The following is a 23,529-nucleotide window of genomic DNA, read 5'->3' on the forward strand; positions in this document are numbered from 1 at the left end:
AATCATTTTATTTTTCAATAGTTTAAAAGTCATTGCTATGAATTGCATCACATGAGAATTCAGTTGTTACACTCAAACAAAAAAAAGGAGCGAATTGCATTACCCGGTGATGTCATCAGATAGGTTGGCAGAAAGAGGCGCTATTCAAAGAGGAGGAATGAGCGTAGCTTGTGTTACTGAGACATGTCATCAGCACACAGGTAGCAGGGATTCTCCGTTTTTTTATCTTATGTCCAGTAAAATGTGCATCTATAAAAAGTCAAGCAAACTGTATCCCAGTACAGTGGTCTGTTTAATCTAAAATAAATAGGAAAAATAAATACAAATAAAGACAGGTTCTTGTAAGTGATTACTTGATTCAACTGACTGCTGAAATGTAAACAAACAATGTCCATGAAACAAAATATGAACATTTTAATATCAACAATTTTGTAGCTACAATTTTACCCCACCTGCTCCCCAAGCAAGTGTAATAAACTAGATTAAAAAAAAATAGCTTCACAGATATTAATTGACGAAAATTTTTAAGCGGTAAGATTGCTAAAGTGTTAGCAGTGTTATCAGCACGTTTACTGATGCTGTTTATGAACATAAACTATGTACAGTTTTGTTCTTTTTTAAATCGTTTTTAATAATGCTTACCAAAATGATTATGTGTGTGTTCAATATGTGGTTTAAAGAGACAGGAAAGTTAATTTAGCTGGCTTAATTAGAATGGAATTACTGTAAGAGACTTAAATAACATTATTGGACAAAATGAACTGCATCCATTAACAGTGCTCGTTGATTGTACTGGAGCCCAGTGTCGTACCATGCATACATTAGCTTTTATAAGGGCAGCTCCCACTCGCCAAAAGTGTGGAGCTGTTTGAGGGCACAGTTCAAAGCCTCAGGAGAAATCAATCAACTGGTCTTTCAGACTCCCATAACATGTAAGGACCTGAGACGGACTTGTACCTGGCTATGAGAAACTACTATATCTATATGATTAATAATAAATATAACCTTTCAGTTTCCAAACCATGATAAGAGCCGTCCCTCACTCTTTCATGAACAACAATCCCACTTTTTAAATATACCTTACAAGCTGCATCACATAGATTATGAAGTTTAATGGTGGATACTTGATGATTTTCTCCTCATGTAAAATTTGTAATGTGTTTTATTGTGTTATGGCTGCTGAAAAGTTATGATTGTATGATTGTATTTTATAATGCTATACAAAGATTGCCTTCTTATTGTTGTGCATCTTGCCTTCTTGTAGTAAGCTGTTGTCCTACTGATGATAAGTTGCATTTAACAAATGGATATTTCATATGAGAAAGATCTGAGTGATAGTGTATACTGTACTGTAACATTTCTTTATATGTGCTCTGCGTTGTATTACAAAATAACTATCCTGCAACATAACAATGATATGTGGTTGATGTATCAATAATAGATGTTTACATCAATGTGAGTTATCACTCTTTGTTTGAAAAGGAGACAACAGAAAGGCAGGGAGTAAAAGTGAGCTAACCCCCCTTACCGGCTTTAACACCGATGTCTCTGTCGTAGTGTCCAATCAGGGTAAGTGCTTTATATTGATTCAGCAGTCTGTTTCAGCCCTTGCTTTTGATTTCCCTTATTAGGTCAACAAAGACGGTGAGCCTATTGTCAGCATGCTTCTTCTTGATAACTACCATTGGTTTCTTCTTTGGTTTTGATGCAGGTTGCTCTTAGAATGGACCATTGTGCGTGTTTGCAAGAAAAAGAAGCAGCAATTGCCTCTGCCTCTCCAAATGTGACATTTAGATCTGCACTTGATGTACAAAAGTATGCTTTTTACTAATTTATCGTTGATATTTAGTTTAAAGTCCCCAAGTGCTGAAAACAGGATGAAATAAGAGTGAGTAATGTGGAATGAGAACTGCTACGGAGAAGTTGAATTATAATCTCATCAAGAGCCTGTAGATAATCCTCTATACGTCAGTTCATGAAAAATCGAACGCTCTGGGTTTCTAGTTTCTGTCACATCACAGAAACTTTTTTTTTCTTTTTCACAACTTAAGATGTATAATAGTTCCAGCATATAGCCATGACATATGAAGTGGTATTTTATAAACAACACATTCATTATGCACCAGTATGAATAACAGCAGATGCCACCATCAAACAAGTCTGTAAATGGGCGTACAGCCAGTAAATGCCATATAGTGCTTTCAGTAAACCTGGATAAGCTAATATTGCAAATATAAATCTACATATAAATACAATAATGGACATTATTGTTTCCAGAAAACATATTTATGCCCAGTACATCTACTGGTCGAAAAAAATACTTGCTTATGCTTGGGTGGTATTTGGGTGGTATATGCAAGCAGTATATTCAAAAACATGTATGTGTGCTTCTGTTTTTATTAACTACACAGAGATTTACTGTATTAATATAATGTGGAATCCAATGATACATCATTTCAGCTGGCCAAAACAAGTAATGCTACATAGCTTTTGTCTGCTACAAGATGTTTACTGTTATTTAAATCAAATATGGCATGCAAAATACTGCAAACCTGCACTTAAACAACAGCATTTGAAATATTAATTTAACATTCATATATATATATATAGCACATATAATTCTGCCTCTTATAGTCTAGTTTATTATACATTTATACATTACAGCTATTGATCTTTTCAAGTACATTTCCTATTAGATTTAGCAAAGCATAGGCTGGTGTCTCTAGAATATAGTCTACTGCCAGGTGCATGTCCATGAAGTCTGTAGTGCACATGTTAGTGTTATGTGCTTTTCTTTTCAACTGTGACAGAACAAAACCAAGCAGGCTTTGCTCAGCTCATTGTAAGATCTACATGGTGGCTGCTCAACTAACTCCTACAGTGCGCAGGGAAGTCACAGATTCTCACCTAGAACTTTTGCTCTAACAGCTCACAAATTCAGACTGTAACTGTTTGGCTCTCAGGTCATATCCAGCCAGCAAATTCTTATGCCAAGTCAAAGAATGCATTCAAAATAATTATGGATGAATAAATGTGCTATTCTGTGAACAGTATTTATGATAACCTGCTAATGAGAAAATGACAGTAGCTACGCAAAACCTGAAAATCAAAGACTGCATATTTTAATATTTGTCACACTTCAATGTTTCAAACAAATTTCACTATTAAACAAAGATAACCCGAGTAAATAGAAAATGCAGTTCTTAAATGATGCATGATCATTTCATTTGTTATCCAAAAAGTAATTCACCCCTATTAACATGAAATAACAGTAATTAACCACATGTTTTTGGAAAACTCGGTTCATTTTCATTAGACACATCCAGACCTGATTACTCCCAGACCTGTTGAATCAAGAAATCACTTAAACATAATATGTCTGGCAAAGTGAAGTAGGCGAAAGGATCTGAAAAGACATCATGCCACGATCTAAGTAACTGACAACTATGAGTCTGTATAAAGCTACAAACCCATTGCTGAGGCCTTGGTACTCCAGTGAACCACGGTGAGAGCTATTATCCACAAATGGAGAAAACTTTAAAGAGTGGCGACCCTTCCCAGGAGTGGCTAGGCAACCCAGATTAATCTAATAACACATTAATGACTCATTCAGGTGGTCACAAACGAACCCAGAAAAATGTCTAAAAAACTGCAGGCCTCACTTGTCACAGTTAAGGTCAGAGTCCATAATTTAACAATAAAAACAGGCTGGGCAAAAATGGCATCCATGGGAGAGTTCCAAGAAGAAAAGCCTGCTGACCAAAAAGAACACAAAGATTCTCACACATACTAAAGAACATTTTGATGATCTCCAAGACTTTTGAAATTATTCTGAGGACTGACAAGAGAAAAGATGATCTGGTGCATTGCTGCTTCATAACCTGGACTATTTGCCATGTTTCATGGAACCATGAATTCTGCTCTCTACCAGAAAATCTAGAGACCGTCTGGCCATCATTTCATGACCTTAAGCTTAAGTGTACATTTAAAACCTTTAATCAAAAAGTTTAACCTTTAATTAATCTTGAATATGTGGAATGGAATTCAAACTTCCTTTTCAGTAAGCCTAACCAAGCTGTTTTTAGTGTCAACAACTAACCAGTAAGTGAAAGTGAAAATGAAAAACGAAAAATTAAATGAAAATGAATCAATCAATGAGAATTGTAAAATGCAAAACATACAGATCCAACTGGGATGCTGGAAAAAAAAGTGTATTACTGTTTTTGTTGTTGTTGTTGTTGTTTGTTTTTTAAAGTGAAATCAAGCAATGCATTAGGAACTATGTAAAGCCTTTTCTATGGCCAAAGCATTCAGCGAGTTATGCTACAAGACACGCAGACCTCATGGGTCTTTAATGGGATCATTTCCCTCTGTAGCCAATATTTCATTTGCCTTTGTCACAGCTAAAGGTCAGCTAAAGGTTCAGTATCCCAAAAAGTTGATTCTGTTCATCTGGATGTTGCATTTTCAGTGGGAGCAATGTTTCATCACTCATCCAAGTGACTTCTTCAGTCTCAGCTGACAGCAGGTTCCCCCACTCTTATAAACAGTACATTTGCACAATGAGTGACACTAGCACCACTGACTACCAATGGGCCGTGAGGTCAGTTTCATGATCATTAATATGCTAATTGTCATAACAGTGGCCATGAGTACTATTCACAGAGGTTTATTCAGTATATTCAGTTTTGAATATGATGAAACCGTGACTAAATTTCTTCATCAGTAGTACAACACTGAAATATGTGACTAGTATTAGTTTGGACAACATATGCATTACATAGTGCTCTGTATTTTCTACTTGGGAATGCTTCTTCCCTGCTGGCTTATTCATAATTCCACTTCACAAAGCTACATCATATGCTATATTATTACTAATCTAAGACACAAGATGACACCAGAGCCTCTGCAACATCAGTTTTCATTCAATATATTCACTCTGAAAAAACAAAAACAAAACAAAAAATGGCCATATAGCAGCCTTGCCTGCTTTGTAAGAAACCTCATAAAATACATTACTGTTAATATTAAAATAGTATACACACTAGATAGTGATCTAATTTTCTACATTTGAAAGGTGCCTTACCTCAAGAATCACCACGTTACCTTTATTAATTTTGCTTGCTTATGCAATTATTATTGCCTTGGTAATTCCATGCTTTTACTTTAATATTACACCACTATTTCCAGATTTTTAACTAGGTGTAATACAAAGTGTTATTGAAAACTTGTGAGGTTTGCAGGATTTAGACACTCACTGTCTTTCTGTACTCCCAGGCAAATCCCATGACAGTGCACGATTCTGCTTTTCATTTGAATAAACAATTTTTCCTCACCAACATGGGACCAATCAGACACCTCCAGTATTGATGACAATACTGAGGAATGCTACAAATTACAGAAAAATGAAAGAACAGGAATGTTACACATTAATGTATATTTGGGTCATTACTTTTGGGGGTATAATCAAGCATAGATTTTAATTGTGTAGTTCTGTTTTTCTATCTTTTTCTGCCAAGAGTCCCACAAGATTAACTCTAACTGAATATGATATACACCTGCCCAAAGAGGAATACCTATTACCATTTTTATTTCATCCATTCCACTTAGAACAGACTATTTTTAAACAGAAAATGTTATAATCCCAGGCTAATTCCATGACAATACAGGACTCTGCTCTTCGTGTGAATAAACAGTTTTTCATCACCAACATGGGACCAATCAGACACCTGTATGACATTACTGAAGAATGATGAGAATCGCAGAACAATGAAAGATCAGAAAATCAGAAGATTGTGTATTTGCCAAACAAAAAGATTTCCACTACTTTTGGGATGTAATTAAGGTTATTTTTTAATTGTATAGTTCTATTTTTTCTCTCATGGTCTGCCATGAGTACCACAAGATGAACTAGCTGACCACAGGGGAATACCAAATACCATACATTCCAAACAGATTATTTTGGAACAGAAAAAATGCTGGTCATTTCATGCTCTGAATTACTTTCATTGTTCATTTTATTTACAGTGCTTCAGTGTAGTAGTAGCCAGCAAGCTCTATTCAAGCAGAAGCTTTTAGATGCTATAACAGGCAGCACCACTGCTATACATGTCATAGCATCAAATTCTATTTCTAAAATGAATTTAATTCATGGTATAATGTTAGGATGGAATAGAAGTGTAAAAAGATCAACGAAGCCTTTGCCCGTCTTATTTGCCTGCAGCATTATTGCCTTAGAAATGTTCAATGAAAAACAATTCTGCTACTATCGTTTAAGCTTGCACCAAAATCTGAGCAGCTTTCCATTAAAAAAAGAAAGGCATATTTTTCTTTGTGACAAATAATGAGGATAAACATATCAGAACATATCCTGTCTTCAGATAAAGATCGGCAATCAAGACTATCCTGATATCCTCTGCAGTCTGCCATAGCTCCATTTCTTCTTGCTCTAGGGGAAAAGCTGCAGTGTGTCATCCAGCTGAGAGGGTCATTGCTTGCCAGTTGCTCTCCACTGAGCAGTCGCCTAATGCCAGAGCAAAGAGGAGGGCAGGGAGGATTGCCTCTGACACTGCCCACCCAGGCAATCAACTGTTGGAGGATTTGTGGGAGGTGGAATTAGTCCATCTCCACTGACTCTGCCTGCCGCTTCTACAGGCTCTTCCCAATACCTGTCCGCCTACTCAGCTAGCCTTCCAACCTGAACTACATCTCTCATCTGACTGCCTCCATGCAAACCCTACATTGTAAATGATCTTTTGCTGTTTATCCACCTAAAGCAGTCACCCTAGCACAATTGCCTCATATGATTGTCACCTTTTGAGACGTTTTCTCTGCTGAATGTTTAGGGATCAAATTCAACATGCTCCGTTTCAAATGTCAGCAGTATTACATATTAAACTTTTTTTTTTGCATTTTTGTGGCCCTGTGGGTGTTTTTATCATCTTGTCTGATATACTCCCACCCACAGCTCTGTCAGATGAGCTCGAGTATCCCTTCAGTGACACCACCTGTCAAGTTCCAGAGTGTTCATTTGATTTGGTTTTAAATTGTGTGCTGGAGTATTTAGAGAGTGACATTACAAGAGTGACATTACAAGAGTGACATTACAAGAGTGACGTTAGTGATATTATGCTGACTTTACACAGAATATGGTCCTTTATAATATAGTCCTTGAGATGATGCAGTAGTCAAAAGTGATATTACATTCCAGATGCAATCCTGATGACAGTTTTGCTCCGTGACATTTCCAATTAAGTGTACACATGAAATAGATTATTAGGCTATGTATCTATGAGGGATGTTCTTATTAATGTGAGTAGAGTAGAAAATGTAATGTTCATCAAGGCTATAATGCAAAAAAACATACTAGCCTGACATTCAGAAAGGGTTGTGCCAAGTGTGCTGTGCAAATTAAATAGCAAAGTGGTGTAATTGAGTTATAGATTACAGGCTACACCTTAGGCAGTCACCATCTATAAATTTAGATATTAATCTATTCTACCATATTTTGACACTGAGTAATTTCAGTTTATCAAATTTTCTTAGAAGAAACAGAAGAGGAAATAGAAATGTTTGAGTGAGTGAAGTTATATTTGAAATGTGATAAGAATTTATGACACTGTGTCTCTCAAAAGTAAAAACCACTGATTTAAGTTTGACCTCTATTAAAGTATAAGGTAATCTCTTAGGACATTTACCCCTACTTGTGATCCTATTACCCCGAGATGGCTCCCTGAACATCCTGTTTTCAACAACTCCCTTGTACTCTTGCCCAACATGGAATTCAAGTTTAAGGGTCAACATTTTGACAAAGTGGGTGAAATGTAGAGTTTGTTACAAATACTGTATATGCCTGCAAGTGGTAAGAACAGGACTACCAAGGAATGATCCAAATGAGTGGTGAGTGAGTGGTGAAAACCTGCCAAGGAGACTAACTTGAAGCATGCAATCTTTTGTTTTTTACAGGTGTGATCCCAGTTGCGTTTTGATTACATCCCATAGATATACTTTGTACATACACTGTGTTTCACACTGTGTTTTAAATAGGTAAATGGCACACATAATTATGGTTAATCGTTATTAAAGAATTGTATACTGACAAAAGTCTGTTGCTAGAGGGCTTTTATTTATTTTTTTTGCCTTGTAACTTTCAGGCTTTTCACTCTGCTGAGAAATGACAAATAGAATGGCATGAGCACTAACGGAAACTGATACAATTAATTATTATTTGTCTCGAAATAAAAATGTGTTCGGCTTGTTTGAGAATTGTGATCGTCTGTTCAACAGTTGTCTAAATTGCCTATATTAAACGAGTCATCTTATGCCTATTAAAAAAAGAGAATTCAAATAGTTGCATGTCAACTATATTATTTTGCGCCAAATAAACAGTTCATTTTCATAAACAATTACTCCAAACAAGATTGCTGAATTATAAGTCCATCTGTTTGACAAGATATATCAAATGATTATTTCCTGAAATGATTACTATGCATCAAATTCAGCTGGGAAAATAGTCTAGTGTTACAGCTTACTTATTTATTTTTACCAGATAGGTTTTAACGTATATTGCAAGCAGAAAAGTGTACACTTGCTTTTGAATTTAAAGACACAAGGAGAAGGAAATTGTTTGTTTTAATTTTTTTTTCTCTAAAACTATTATTATGACTAGACCACATCCGACTGTTATTGTGGTCAAAAGTACTGGTTTAGAAATTTAAGGAAAAGGCTTTTAAAACTGAACACAATATCCATATTCCATGGGAAAAAGATTAGACAGATGCTGACCTCTACAGGTGTGTTGCTGCCTTGCATTGTTGATGGATATCGCTTCATATTGTAAGACTCATAATGTTGCTTTCATCAAAACAAACTAGGATGCACTGACATTGCTTGCAACGCGCAAAACTCCTGTTACTAAGCAAAGTTTATAGGCATACATGGCTGTATGCTCTGTATAGTTGTAGAAAGGGTAACAATAGCTCATTAAAGGGAACAAAATGATGAGCATGAGGTACTTTAAGAAATGCGGTCTTGCTGAGGCACTGATAGATAATGAAATGTCTCACTGGAGACAAAATGTAGTGGCAGAGCAACAGGGAGGCAGACAGCTAAACCAAATAACTGGGCAATCAGCCTCTACTGACAAACAGCCACAAGCCTGACTGAACTGGGAAAAATAGAGCAGTGGAGAAGACATGGCGGCAATGGAGCACAAAGTGGAGATGACAGCCTTTAGGACACAAGTGACAGCAATTGAGGGTAGACTGAGTACAACTGAGTGTCAGGCAGAAGGAAAAGCCATGCTGGTGCAACAAGCATTAATGGTGACTGGCACATGGTTTAAAGACAGACACAGGGGTCTCATTCAGAAGGTTCGCTTAGGCTGTAACTTGCTGCTTACCGGTCAGCTGGTCAGCTGTTTATAATGATGTTTTACACCACTGACCTTTAAGTCTTATTTAGAATGGTAAAGTTAGCAGAGTTTCTTTGTACTGTTGCCAGTCCTCCACAGTGAGGAGAAGCCAAGTAAAGGAAATCATATGTGATTGCAAGAGTAGCACTCACCAGTTTTAATTTTAGAGACTAACATGTGACATTCTACAAGACCTAAATCAAATGGGGATTCTTCTGAGCAGAAAAGGCAATCAATCAAAGATTTATAATACAGGGTGGGCCATTTATATGGATACACCGTAATAAAATGGGAATGGTTGGTGATATTAAAGTCCTGTTTGTGACACATTAGTATATGTGAGGGGGCAAACTCCTCAAGATGGGTGGTGACCATGGTGGCCATTTAGAAGTCGGCCATCTTGGATACAACTTTTGTTTTTTCAATAGGAAGAGGGCCATGTGACACATCAAACTTATTGGTAATGTCACAAGAAAAACAATGGTGTGCTTGGTTTCAACTAGGGCTGGGTATCGTCACTGATTTCTAGAATCGATTCAATTCCGATTCACAAGGTCCCGAATCGATTTGATCCACGATTTGATTTAATTCGATTCGATTCAATTCAATTTGATTTGAATCTGGGAAATTTTGACAGCCAGAAATATTATAATTCAGATCAGTACATTTACATATTTGTGTATCTATAAAAAGGAAGCTGACACACGCAAGACTTTATCAAAGGTGTGAGCATCACAGCAGATGCCTTTGTGTCAAAGTAGCTGAGGATAAAACACAGAAAAACATGAAGGCGATTTACCTGGCCTGGGATTTTATAAAAATATTCTGCAGTACATCAAAAACGAAAGAAAACCATTAATGAACATTACCTCTGAAGTTACAGCGGTTTTATTAGAGACACGGCTAAGTGTTTTGCATTTTGCATAATTGTAAAAAGTTTAAATTTGTTCAGTATTGAACGGCAGAAATTAGGTTTTCTTTTCGAAAGTATATAAAACGAAAAAAAAAAAACATCGGCCTACAGCGCTGTAAACAACGGTAGACTTGTGCGTAACAAGCAAGCGAATAATGAAGAAAATAGATTTTTAGACGGGAAACTGTACAGAGAGAGAGAGAGAGAGAGCTGTGCATCGTGGTCGAAGCAAAACAGCAAAAGTCAGAGTGAATTCATGACGATGTTTATGTGAAGCATAGTTTGGATCTTCTTTTGCTGCTGGTTCGGTCAATATTGTTTGGTGAGACATCAAACTAACAGCTTTAGAATCCGCGCATAAAGGGAACACAAAGCGCGGACAGATCAGAATCAGCAAGCTGTCGGCTTGCTGTGAGAAAGGCGACTGTGAGAAAGGCGACATCTAACTGATTCTGATCCGTGGGTTTTGTCTTTGTGCAGAATCCGTGTTCCTGCTCTCATTTACTGTCTTAGCTGTTTGGTGGTTGTTGAAATTTTGTGAGATTTCACCAGAGATTCAGGCATTTTGGGCAAAATAAATTTATATTAAAAAATCGATTCAGGATTTTAATGAATCGATTTTACGTTATCCAAGCCAGAATCGATTTTAATCGATAAATCGATTATAAAAACCCACCCCTAGTTTCAACTTAACTTTATTCTTTCATGAGTTATTTACAAGTTTCTCTTTGTTCACAGCCATTGACATGTCGAAGAGGTTAATACATAACCGGGTCATTGCAGCAGATTTCAATGCAAGACACCCTACGAGACCACCCATCTCCCGTGCTACAGTTAGCAAACTGCTTGCTAAGTTTTGTGAAACTGGTTCAGTGTTGGATTTGCCAAAATGTGGACTCAAGAAAACTGTCACTAATGAAGAAACATCAGTGGCTGTCCTAGCTTCATTCAGCAAGAGCCCACAGCGTAGCACTCGCTGCTTGTCACTGGAGAGTGGCATTAGTCGAACATCCCTTTGGCGGATATTAGCTACTCACAAATGGCACCCTTACAAACTCCAGCTACTGCAGCATCTCAACGAGGATGACCCAGAATTTGCAGAATGGGCAAAACAAAAATTGGAACAGGACCGTCAGTTCAGGCAGAAGATTTTGTTCAGTGATGAGGCAAACTTTAAAGTGAATGGTGAAGTTAACAAACAAAACCACCGCTATTGGTCTGACACTAACCCACATTGGATGGATCCCTCCAAGACTGTTGGAACAACAAAAGTGATGGTTTGGTGTGGTATATGGGGTACAACGATAGTGGGTCCATTCTTCATCAATGGAAACCTCAAGGCCACTGGATATTTGAAATTGCTACATGATGATGTGTTTCCCTCTTTATGCACTGAAGTTGGCACGTTCCCTGAGTTTTTCCAGCAAGATGGTGCACCACCACATTATGGGTGCCAGGTCCGAGCATTCCTAGATGAACAGTTTCCTGGAAAGTGGATTGGTCGTCGTGGGCCAGTTGAATGGCCCCCAAGGTCTCCCGATCTGACCCCCTTAGACTTTTATCTTTGGCATCATCTGAAGGCCATTGTCTATGGTGTGAGGATACGAGATGTGCAGCACCTGAAACTACGGATACTGGATGCCTGTGCTGGCATTTCTCCTGTGGTGTTGCTATCAGTGTGTGAAGAGTGGGAGAAGAGGGTTGCATTGACAATCCAACACAATGGGCAGCACATTGAACACATTTTATAAGTGGTCAGAAACTTGTAAATAACTCATGAAAGAATAAAATTACGTTGAAACCAAGCACACCATTGTTTTTCTTGTGACATTACCAATGAGTTTGATGTGTCACATGGCCCTCTTCCTATTGAAAAAACAAAAGTTGTATCCAAGATGGCCGACTTCTAAATGGCCACCATGGTCACCACCCATCTTGAGGAGTTTGCCCCCTCACATATACTAATTTGCCACAAACAGGACTTTAATATCACCAACCATTCCCATTTTATTAGGGTGTATCCATATAAATGGCCCACCCTGTAGTACTGCATAACCTCTACATGTTACAATTCAGAATTTTTAATACATCTCATCAACTATCATCAAGCTTTTTATTTTTTTTATTCTGTATGTTGGTGTTTTGATGGGACTTAACTGCTTTCCCAAACAACACCTTTTGTTTTTCACCCCACAAGTTTGTTAAAATTACTTTTGTTGTTTATATCCACATGCCTGTCTGCCTCCTGGGGCCTCCACTACAGTACAAAGCAAGTTCAAATTACCCAATATTGTTCCCTTATCTGGCTTCGCTTACACCAACATTGGCAATCCTGCTAAGCAGTCACAGACATAGACAGTCCTACTAACAGCAGAGCAGAGCACTATATTTTAAAAATGAAGATCAAAATATTGGCTAAAGAAAAATAGAAGCTGAAAGCAACAGTACTGATAAAAGAAAAAGAGAAAAGCTTTAACAGGATTGTAGTATGATTATAGCTATACACTTAAATGTCCATAGAGAGATTTTCCTTTTGTTACATTGTTCACAAATTGCTTTGATAGGTCTGAAAACCTAAGGTTAAGGTTACCTCACTAAGCCCCTAATCCTGCGTCATAGGACAAACCTCTGGTGTCTGCACTCTGGCTCGGTTTTGAAATAATAATGACAGCTCTTCCAGCATATCAGCAGCCTTTCTTACCAAATTCCCACACAACATCTCACTTTCCCAAATTGTAAAGTAAAAGCTACTATCTATTTGAACCAGTTCATTAGTTAATGGGGACCATTTGGTATTTGATCATACTGATTTTGCTTACATGAGTGTTTTTACATTTTTTTATATATTTTATTTTGAAACCAAAGAAAGGAACAGAAGACGATATCGGGACAAAATAGTAACAAAATAATAATTTGGTATAAACATTAAAATGAGTGTGTGTTTTGTGTGTGTGTGCATCATTCCTAAGCACAACTCTGTTCAGTCTAAAAGAGGATATTTGTGAAAGAGGAACAAAAAGTAAGAAAAAAGCTAATGAAAAAATAGAAATAAAGCCAGATAAATAGTTAAGCGTGGTTGTGTACTTACAAAGATATAAGGAGATGTATTGGGAGTACTGGGGAAGGCACTGGCAAATTATCGATCAATCATGAGCTATGGACACGGGGGTGACTCAGGATGAAGTCCTCATCGAGACCTGCTTTGGCGGTTCAATAGGACAGTGTCTGCCAGCTTTTTATGATGTTCAATACAGTGTACTTTTATCTGTTATTAAATTATGCAGTTTTAAATTGCCCCCAGACCCAACAGAAGGGAGCCTACTAAACGCTTTTCTCTTCTTCAAAGAAAAAAGAGTAAAAAAAAAAGCATGTTTACTTTTGTTATGAATTGTATTTAAATTGTGCCACTTTGCAGCTGTGGTTCGCTACAAATGTGAACTTGAACTGTTCTTCTTGTAATGCTTTAAGATATGGTTTATCAGCTTGTTTTTTCCTGTGGTATGAATATAGTATTTTTTTTTTTTTTATCAGAGCTAGAGTGTCTCACAGAAAGCAATTTTCTTCAAAGCTTACAGATGTTTGCCCCTCTTATCATAAGTGCTAACTGGATTATTGATGAAATCAAGTGTCAAAACCACATTGTTTTGCTGATTGTCTGGGGTTGGCTGCCCAAGGCCTTGTTTAACATAAAAACACAAACAGAATACAAAAGATGATTTTTGGCTCTTTCTTTATTTCATAGAGTTTAGCAGGATAGAGGAGAGTGCTTACAGTGCAGGGTATAGAAGCAGCATTACACTTGCAAATGCTATGAACATGCTGTGTTAAGACATGATCAAAAATGATACTGAATGAACACGAGCAGCTTTAGCTATCTGGAAACAAAAGCATGCCATTAGTTTGAGATCTTTATTAAAAATACGTCCTCTGATCACTTCTGTAGCGATGATTCTAATCATATAAAGTTCATTTCAGTTATAGCAGTTATATTGCATAAGAATTAAGGCTTTATTGTAAATTTGTGTGTATTTTTGTTTGAGCAGTCCAAGCTGCAACCCTGTATTGACTGTGAGCATGCTTATGTACTTTGAAGCACTGTCATGAATGAGCATAAGTGGCAAATCATATTCAGAGACATGAAAGATTTATTGCCAGAGAAACGATAACACTCAGCAACACCAAAAGTAAGCTACGGAGAGAAAGAATTTAAAATAGGCATGCTCAGTAATTGTCATATATATATAGATTATCTGCCATGAGAGGTGTGCATATTGCAGAGGGATAGCATAATAGGTTTGAGTTGATAAGAGGATGACAGAGAAGTGGTGTCAGTGAAACACAGACAGTTGAAAATCAGCTAAATCAATATTTATGTATGGTGTGCAAGCTATACTGGTACACCAAAATGGTGCATTTCCACTCACGAATTAAATTAAATATATATATAAAAAAATTATTCATTTTTGACTAAAGAGCACTCTTCAATCAAGACTACTGTGATGAAACTAAACTTAAAAAAAAAATCATATTGTAATGTAGAATGAAAAGCATAATTTTCCATTTCCATTTTCATTTATTTTCCTAAAAATAAATAATGGGGGCAGCATGGACCATCTCTGCGTAATATCTTAATAACCTTCCACTCATTAGTGTGCTTGGATTACAGCTGCTCTGGAGGGTCAGCAGCACAAAATAGGTCATGCATGTGTGAAGCATTATGGCTTACATTTCATTATGTTTTCAGAAAAAGAAATATTCACATGTGGCAACTCGGGTACAGAATCTCAGTACATGCTTGAATAAAATTCACTGATATGCATGTGTAGGCCCATTACTGCGACTCGAGACGCAGGCCGTGGAGAGGCAGGAGAGGAGTTAACCGGGGTGCCTGACCCGGTTTATCATAGATGAAATGTTAGCTTCTCTGGTTTTATCTCTAAATTCATTTGAAAGCCTGATGCTTAACATTGTCCACCCCAGCTGTGAAACTCAGAAACCAGTCTTACTTGTTATCATCTATCGTCCACCTGGGCCTTACACAGAGTTTCTGTCTGATTTCTCAGACTTTATATCTAATTTAGTTCTGAGCTCAAATAAAATAATTATTGTGGGTGATTTTAACATCCATGTAGATGCTAAAAATGACAGCCTCAACATGGCATTTAGTCTGTTATTAGACTCAATTGGCTTCTCTCAAAATGTAAAAGAACCCACCCACCACTTTAATCACACTCTAGATCTTGTTTTAACATATGGCATAGAAACTGAACATTTAACAGTGTTTCCTGAAAACCCTCTCCTGTCTGATCATTTCCTGATAACATTTACATTTACAATAATTGATTACACAGCGGTGGAGAGTAGATTTTATCAAAGTAGATGTCTTTCTGAAAGCGCTGTAACTAAGTTTAAGAATATAATCCACCCACTGTTATCATCTTCAATGCCCTGTACCAACACAGAGCAGAGCAGCTATCTGAACGCTACCCCAACAGAGGTTGATTATCTTGTTAATAATTTCACCTCCTCACTACGTACGACCCTGGATACTGTAGCTCCAGTGAAAACTAAGGTCTCTAATCAGAAGTACCTGACTCCGTGGTATAATTCTCAAACACGTACCCTAAAGCAGATGACTCGTAATCTGGAGAGGAAATGGCGTGTCACAAATTTAGAGGATCATCATTTAGCCTGGAGAAATAGTTTGCTGCTTTATAAGAAAGCCCTCCGCAAAGCCAGAACATCTTACTATTCATCACTGATTGAAGAAAATAAGAACAACCCCAGGTTTCTCTTCAGCACTGTAGCCAGGCTGACAAAGAGTCAGAGCTCTGTTGAGCCAAACATCCCTTTAACGTTAACTAGTAATGACTTCATGAACTTCTTCACAAATAAAATTTTTATCATTAGAGAAAAAATTACCAGTAATCATCCCACAGATGTAATATTATCTACAGCTACTCTTAGTACCATTGATGTTAAGTTAGACTCTTTTTCTCCAATTGATCTTTCTGAGTTAACTTCAATAATTACTTCCTCCAAACCATCAACGTGTCTTTTAGACCCCATTCCTACAAAACTGCTCAAAGAAGTCCTGCCATTGATTAATTCTTCGATCTTAAATATGATCAACCTATCTCTAATGGTCGGCTATGTACCACAGGCCTTCAAGCTGGCTGTGGTTAAACCTTTACTCAAAAAGCCATCTCTAGACCCAGCAGTCTTAGCTAATTATAGGCCAATCTCCAACCTTCCTTTCATATCAAAAATCCTTGAAAGAGTAGTTGTCAAACAGCTAACAGATCATCTGCAGAGGAATGGTTTATTTGAAGAGTTTCAGTCAGGTTTCAGAGCTCATCACAGCACAGAAACAGCTTTAGTGAAGGTTACAAATGATCTTCTTATGGCCTCTGACAGTGGACTCATCTCTGTGCTTGTCCTGCTAGACCTCAGTGCAGCGTTCGATACTGTCGACCATAATATCCTATTAGAGCGATTAGAACATGCTGTAGGTATTACAGGTACTGCACTGCAGTGGTTTGTATCATATCTATCTAATAGACTCCAATTTGTGCATGTAAATGGAGAGTCCTCTTCACACACTGAGGTTAATTATGGAGTTCCACAGGGTTCAGTGCTAGGACCAATTCTGTTTACATTATACATGCTTCCCTTAGGCAGCATCATTAGAAGACATAGCATACATTTTCACTGCTATGCAGATGACACCCAGCTCTATCTGTCCATGAAGCCAGATAACACACACCAATTAGTTAAACTGCAGGAATCTCTTAAAGACATAAAGACCTGGATGGCCGCTAACTTTCTGCTTCTTAATTCAGATAAAACTGAGGTTATTGTACTCGGCCCTGAAAATCTTAGAAATATGGTATCTAACCAGATTCATACTCTGGATGGCATTACCTTGGCCTCCAGTAACGCTGTGAGGAACCTTGGAGTCATTTTTGACCAGGACATGTCCTTCAACGCACATATTAAACAAATATGTAAGACTGCTTTCTTCCATTTGCGCAACATCTCTAAAATTAGAAATATCCTGTCTCAGAGTGACGCTGAAAAACTAGTTCATGCATTTATTACTTCCAGGCTGGACTACTGTAATTCATTATTATCAGGATGTCCAAAAAACTCACTGAAAAGCCTTCAGCTAATCCAAAATGCTGCAGCAAGAGTCCTGACAGGGACTAGAAGGAGAGAGCATATTTCTCCTGTTTTGGCTTCCCTTCATTGGCTTCCTGTTAAATCCAGAATTGAATTCAAAATCCTGCTCCTCACATACGAGGTCTTAAATAATCAGGCCCCATCTTATCTTAATGACCTTGTAGTACCATATCACCCTATTAGAGCACTTCGCTCTCGCTCTGCAGGCCTACTTGTTGTTCCTAGAGTATTTAAAAGTAGAATGGGAGGCAGAGCCTTCAGTTTTCAGGCCCCTCTTCTGTGGAACCAGCTTCCAGTTTGGATTCGGGAGACAGAAACTATCTCTACTTTTAAGATTAGGCTTAAAACTTTCCTTTTTGCTAAAGCATATAGTTAGGGCTGGACCAGGTGACCCTGAATCCTCCCTTAGTTATGCTGCAATAGACGTAGGCTGCCGGGGGATTCCCAAGATGCATTGAGTTTTTCCTTTCCAGTCACCTTTCTCACTCACTATGTATTAATAGACCTCTCTGCATTGAATCATATCTGTTATTAACCTCTGACTCTCTTCCACAGCATGTCTTTTATCCTGTCTTCCTTCTCTCACCCCAACCGGTCGCAGCAGATGGCCGCCCCTCCCTGAGCCTGGTTCTGCCGGAGGTTTCTTCCTGTTAAAAGGGAGTTTTTCCTTCCCACTGTCGCCAAAGTGCTTGCTCATAGGGGGTCATATGATTGTTGGGTTTTTCTCTGTATCTATGAAGCGCCTTGAGGAGACTTTTGTTGTGATTTGGCGCTATATAAATAAAATTGAATTGAATTGAATTGAATTAAAGTTGGATGCTTTTCCTCATTTTCTCTGTCCCCCTCAGGTCCTCAGGTGCTGCTGCATTTCAATGCCATAAATTTTGGTGTGAAGTTTGTGTTACAAAAAAAACAAATTTTAGAATCCAATTCTAAGTGAGTGTCTGGTTCTAATTCAGTGTATTTTCAACAAAACTTAATTTCAGCAACTTAGTCACCTGAGTGAACACCTTAACTGCAGTCCACTCAACATAAGGACCAAAACATGACAAAATCCAGAGACTTTTAAACAGTGATTTCACACAGTGTGACATCACTCAATCCAACAGCAATTACTACCCAGCTAAACTATTTTTCTGATAAAGGTTTTGAAATGCAGATCATGCTGTGGGGCTAGAAGTACTTAGCACTGTCAACTCACAGCAAGAAGGTCCTGAGTTTTAATCCTCCAGTTTGGAATTGTTATGTTCTACCTGTTCTGCCCGGATACTCGAGCTGCCCAGCACAGTCCTAAGACATGCTTGTTAGGTTGACTGGTGATTCTAGATTCCAGTGAATATGAGTTTACATATTTGTCTGACTCTGTGTGTTGGCCCTGCAATAAACTGTGGGCCTGTCCTGGGTGAACCCCACTTCTTGCCCTATGACAACTGGTATATGCTCCAGCCTATCCAAGATCCTGAATTGGATAACCAATTATGAAATATGGCTTGCTGCAGTCCTGACACCACCTCACAGATGTACATTAGAACTACAGATCAGAGGTTTGTCAGCATGCAGCTATTCTTCACTTGCTTTGAAATACGACTGTGTGTCAAGTCTACGGCTGAGCATTACTTACTAAACATTAGTATGAAAATAGGAAACATCAGGGCTAGGTTAAAGAGATTCGAACAGTAAAATTGTTTTTCTAAGCCAAGAGGGACTTTCTGAACATCAAAACATGGCTAAAGGTCTCTTTGTTTTTTCCTCGTCATTTCACTGGTAAATAATTCAGAAGCATTATATTTAAATTGATCTGACTAATTTGTTTACAGCAAGTTCCTGTTCTGTGGCACATGAAAGGCAGACCACAGGACAAAATAAAACAAAACAGAGAGAGGAGGAATGGAGAAGTATGCCGCAGCAGGATAATGAACCCCAAAACACCTCAAAGTTTTGCAAGAACTACTAGAAGACCAAAGAGTACTGACAGATATGGATATTTCTCTACAGTCATCTAACCTCCACCCCTCTCAATATTCATGAATTGAGAGAGCAAAGCATTCTTGAAGTCACAAGAAATTTTTTTTGAAACTCTCGGATCGTGCTGACAGGAGGTTTCGCACAAACTTGTTCATGCAGCTCAAGTGCATGCTGCTTGGCCCAATGCCACAATTGCCACAATTCCAGTGAGTAAATAACTAGTGAGAAAAGTTTTGTATACCATGACAGTGGAACAGTGAGCAAACAGGCATAGTTCCTGAAAGCAGCTTAATGGTATTCATTCATTTAATAATGAATAAAAATGAAAAAATAAATAAATAAATAAAAATTCCAGGAAAATTAAAAAGTATCTTTTCATCAAGCTTGAACACAACCATGTGGCAGCCTCTGGGACTTAAAAAATGAAGTCAGTGCCAATGACCAGTTGAAGCTGGCTTCAAAAGTCAGTCACTCCCCACAGACTACTGTGCTAAAATTCCCAACTTGCCACATAATTGAGATGTTTACTTTGTGTTAATTTTTGGCCAAATCTCTTACAAAATCATTGATGCCTAAATCCAATGTTTACAGGTTACTGCAATAACACCATGTGACTCAAGCTCTGGGTTTTAAGAACAAAAATCGGTTTTACCTGCCATATTATTTACTGGCAGGTAAAACCGATTTTTGTTCTTAAAAGTGAGTTTACTTCTTTGAGCAAGCCAGTGAATTGGCATGTAATTGCAGTAGGTATTGATACATGTGTGTTTTGCTAAAAAAAAAAAAAAAAAAAAAAAAAGTTAAAATGGCAACTGAAAATGAAAATGAAAATTACTAAACCCCAAGCAGAAATACATAGACATACTGATTACTGAATAGACGTGTCCAGTGTGAGGAAATGCCACTTTAGCTGGTTGGTATGATTGAAAATATGCTCGGTCCAGATTGTTGGTTGAACAAAACAAACAGGGAACAAAGATCTTGCAGCTTTTGCAAAACATCCAAAGACACAATTAATATTTCACTCAGTGCCTTTGAAGACAGTGTCATATGCCTATTATATATCATCAGTAATACAAAAATTTTCAGTCATAAGCTATGAGACCCTCATTTTCACCAAAGTGTCTTTTTTCACACATCCTGTTTCAAATTATTATAGTGACAAAATAAGAATGCCATTGACAACATTTTCAGCAACCTACAGATACCAAGCTATCATGATAAATCAACAATGCAGGTCAAAGACGTTGAAGAAAAGTCCCAACTCCCGTCTCCAGTCTGATTCTTCATCCCTGCTAGTTATGAATACAGCAAGAAAGAAGAAACTTCTCAAAATGCTATCTAACAGACTGTCCTATGAGTGAAGAATACTATTCTACACAGAGTGAGTAGTCTATGAGTTGAAGCATGCTTGTGAGCTGTAGCACAGAAACATCTGCTTGTTGGCGGGGGCAATTGTTTAGGCTGTCTGTATCCGGCAGTGACCTGAATTATTCCATAATCTCTGAGACTGAACGGTTAAGACGAACTTTCTTCTTTAGAGACAAAGGCATTTCCTGCTGTTAGTGTGTTTCTCACCTGTGATGACTACAACTATTATTATTTACTGCAAAGTCAGAAAATGTTGTGACTTTGCAGTGGCAATAATAGACCTGTGTAGTCATTAGTAAAGGTTAGTGAGAAATATTAATAAACGGTCTAGTCATGGGTTACGTGTTTCATAGTTTTAGTCATCTGCAAATAAAATCTTAATGAAAAAATAAAGTTAGGAGGAGTCAGAATGGTGCGTGAACTATTTGAATCTAACTTGAATTGCAGATCTGTATCCATTTTTTGCACCTTGCCATATTTTTACTCTTATTTGGTTTTAAGAGATATAGAAATAAGATGCTGAAAGAATACTAATTACTATGATACGACACTCAATTCGTATATCGCCAAACAGTCCAATTCAGAGGTCCTTCTAGTAGAGCTGGCTTTATATCCACTAATTGGATCATGTGTTGACTTCTCATTTTTTCCAATGGAGGGTGATATTAGTACAAGATTTCTTTTTGACTTGTTTTGTTTTGTTTTGTGTTTTTTAGTTAGGGGAAATGCAAAATAAAGATAAAGCAAGACATAATGTTATCACGTAAAAAAGAATTCTGCTTTATTGGTCCAGGGAGGAAAGGGGTTTTATGTAAAACCTTGAGGAGACTTTAGACAGCACAGGCACAATGTGATTTTACTGCTGTGTTATGTTAAAAAGCACCTGTCATTGTGCTAGTTTTATGATGAATAGTATGCCGATTCTTGCTGCACAGCAATTTCTGTAAAAATCGAATGAAGACAAAGGCCTTAACATCTAATTTCCTCTCCATTCTTTCATTAACTGATTTTTTTGTTACTCTGTGGGGTAAAGAACAACAGTTTTGCAGTGCAACAAAGACTTTAATAAAAAACACAATCAAACGCACGCATGAGGTAATATCCAAATGGATTTTTTCAAGACTGTTCAATTACTTTTAATGAAAATCTGTGTTTACAGATGGATTACACAAATTGAAGTAAACCCTCTTTTTTCTCCAGTAGTGCTATTTCTTTTACTGGGTGCATTTGATGAACTCAAATCATCACTTACTTTCTTATCTACCCTATATGAATGTATGCACACTAGACTGGCATATTATTAGCAACCTTTTCCTGTTTACCAGACTGTGGAAATTTATGCTGTTCATAGCAATTTACAAACCATGCAATGTTTGTGTTTAGCACCCCTTCCCCATTCGGTGACTGTCCATGAAATAACAGGAACACAAGAGGGGGATCTAAACACTTTGTGTCAAGAAAAACAGGATAGGTAGCTATGAATGTTCCTTGGAACCATGACAGTTGATCATGTGAAAAGACATTGTTGTCAGTTGGCTGTCGGCGTTTCATGCCAGGTGATGCGTAACATCTGCAATAGTTTTGTAAGGGGTTAAATGGAATTCAAAATGATTAGTTGCACTCAGAGCATGTTACATGATGAGCAGACCATTTAAGCAGAATGCAAAACACTGTTTCCAATGTTTTTCTGGTTTTTTTAAAGGCAAAAGTAGGCTAACCTTTTCTAATCATGCAGTTTTAAGCTGAAAAGTGGTTAAAGACAAAGGGATTGATAGTCTACTTTAGCCCTTTAGTGAGGTGTGTGCGTGTGTGTGTGTGTGTGTGTGTGTGTGTGTGAGAGAGAGAGAGAGAGAAAGAGTCGGGGGTGACAGTAAGATAATCTCTTTTGTGTTTTTGATCCCTAAATGTGGTGGTTGTGTCCCCTTATCCCAGCTACTTAGTTTCTGCTATGCGTAAGTGATGCCATGTACTTAGGCTATGAAAAGCAGGTCAGTATGACCACTGAGAGAAAACCACATGTGCATCGCATGGATAGCCGTGGGATTATTCCTCACAAAATGTCTTAATTCCACTGTTCACTAATGATCCAGGGAAAATGCCCTCTAATCTCCATTCCATTAATTAAAAAGAGCATGAGCCAGTAGAAAACCTCACCATCTGCTGCAGTTTCATTCCTGCGGACAGATTGTGTTTTCAGTTTTAAACAGGGGAATGGGGATTTTTTTTTCTTTTTTTCTGAGCAAATGGGTGAAGTAAGCATTGAGGTGGGTAGTAAACATAATGCAAGTGCTCTATTTAAGTACTAATACACTGAAATATGCTCGGAAAAAGATGTTTTAAACAGTAACAGTGCCTGCCAGGGTACTTTGATGGGGTTTGCGCTTATTCATAACATTTTTACAGCTTACAGACTTTGCAAGGATATCGCAGTCAGAATGACATTAACTTTTCGAAACTTCATTGATGTTTTGCCATAAATGAATATATACTGATTGTTTTTCCCTTTTATTGTCCTCTAACCTGACAAAGATTAAAACGAGATTCTTACACCGATGTTATTCTAATAAATCATTATCACAGTTCCATTTTTTTTATAAGATAACAAGTTTATGAGTTTCTACACGTGTTATTAATTTCTCAGTCATTTGTAGCAGGATCATTTTTGTTCCCTTTTTATTTCCTTATT

This window comes from Perissodus microlepis, chromosome 10 (assembly GCF_051167445.1).
Source record: "Perissodus microlepis isolate ML-2025 ecotype Zambia chromosome 10, ASM5116744v1, whole genome shotgun sequence".
In the NCBI taxonomy this organism is placed as follows: Eukaryota; Metazoa; Chordata; class Actinopteri; order Cichliformes; family Cichlidae; genus Perissodus; species Perissodus microlepis.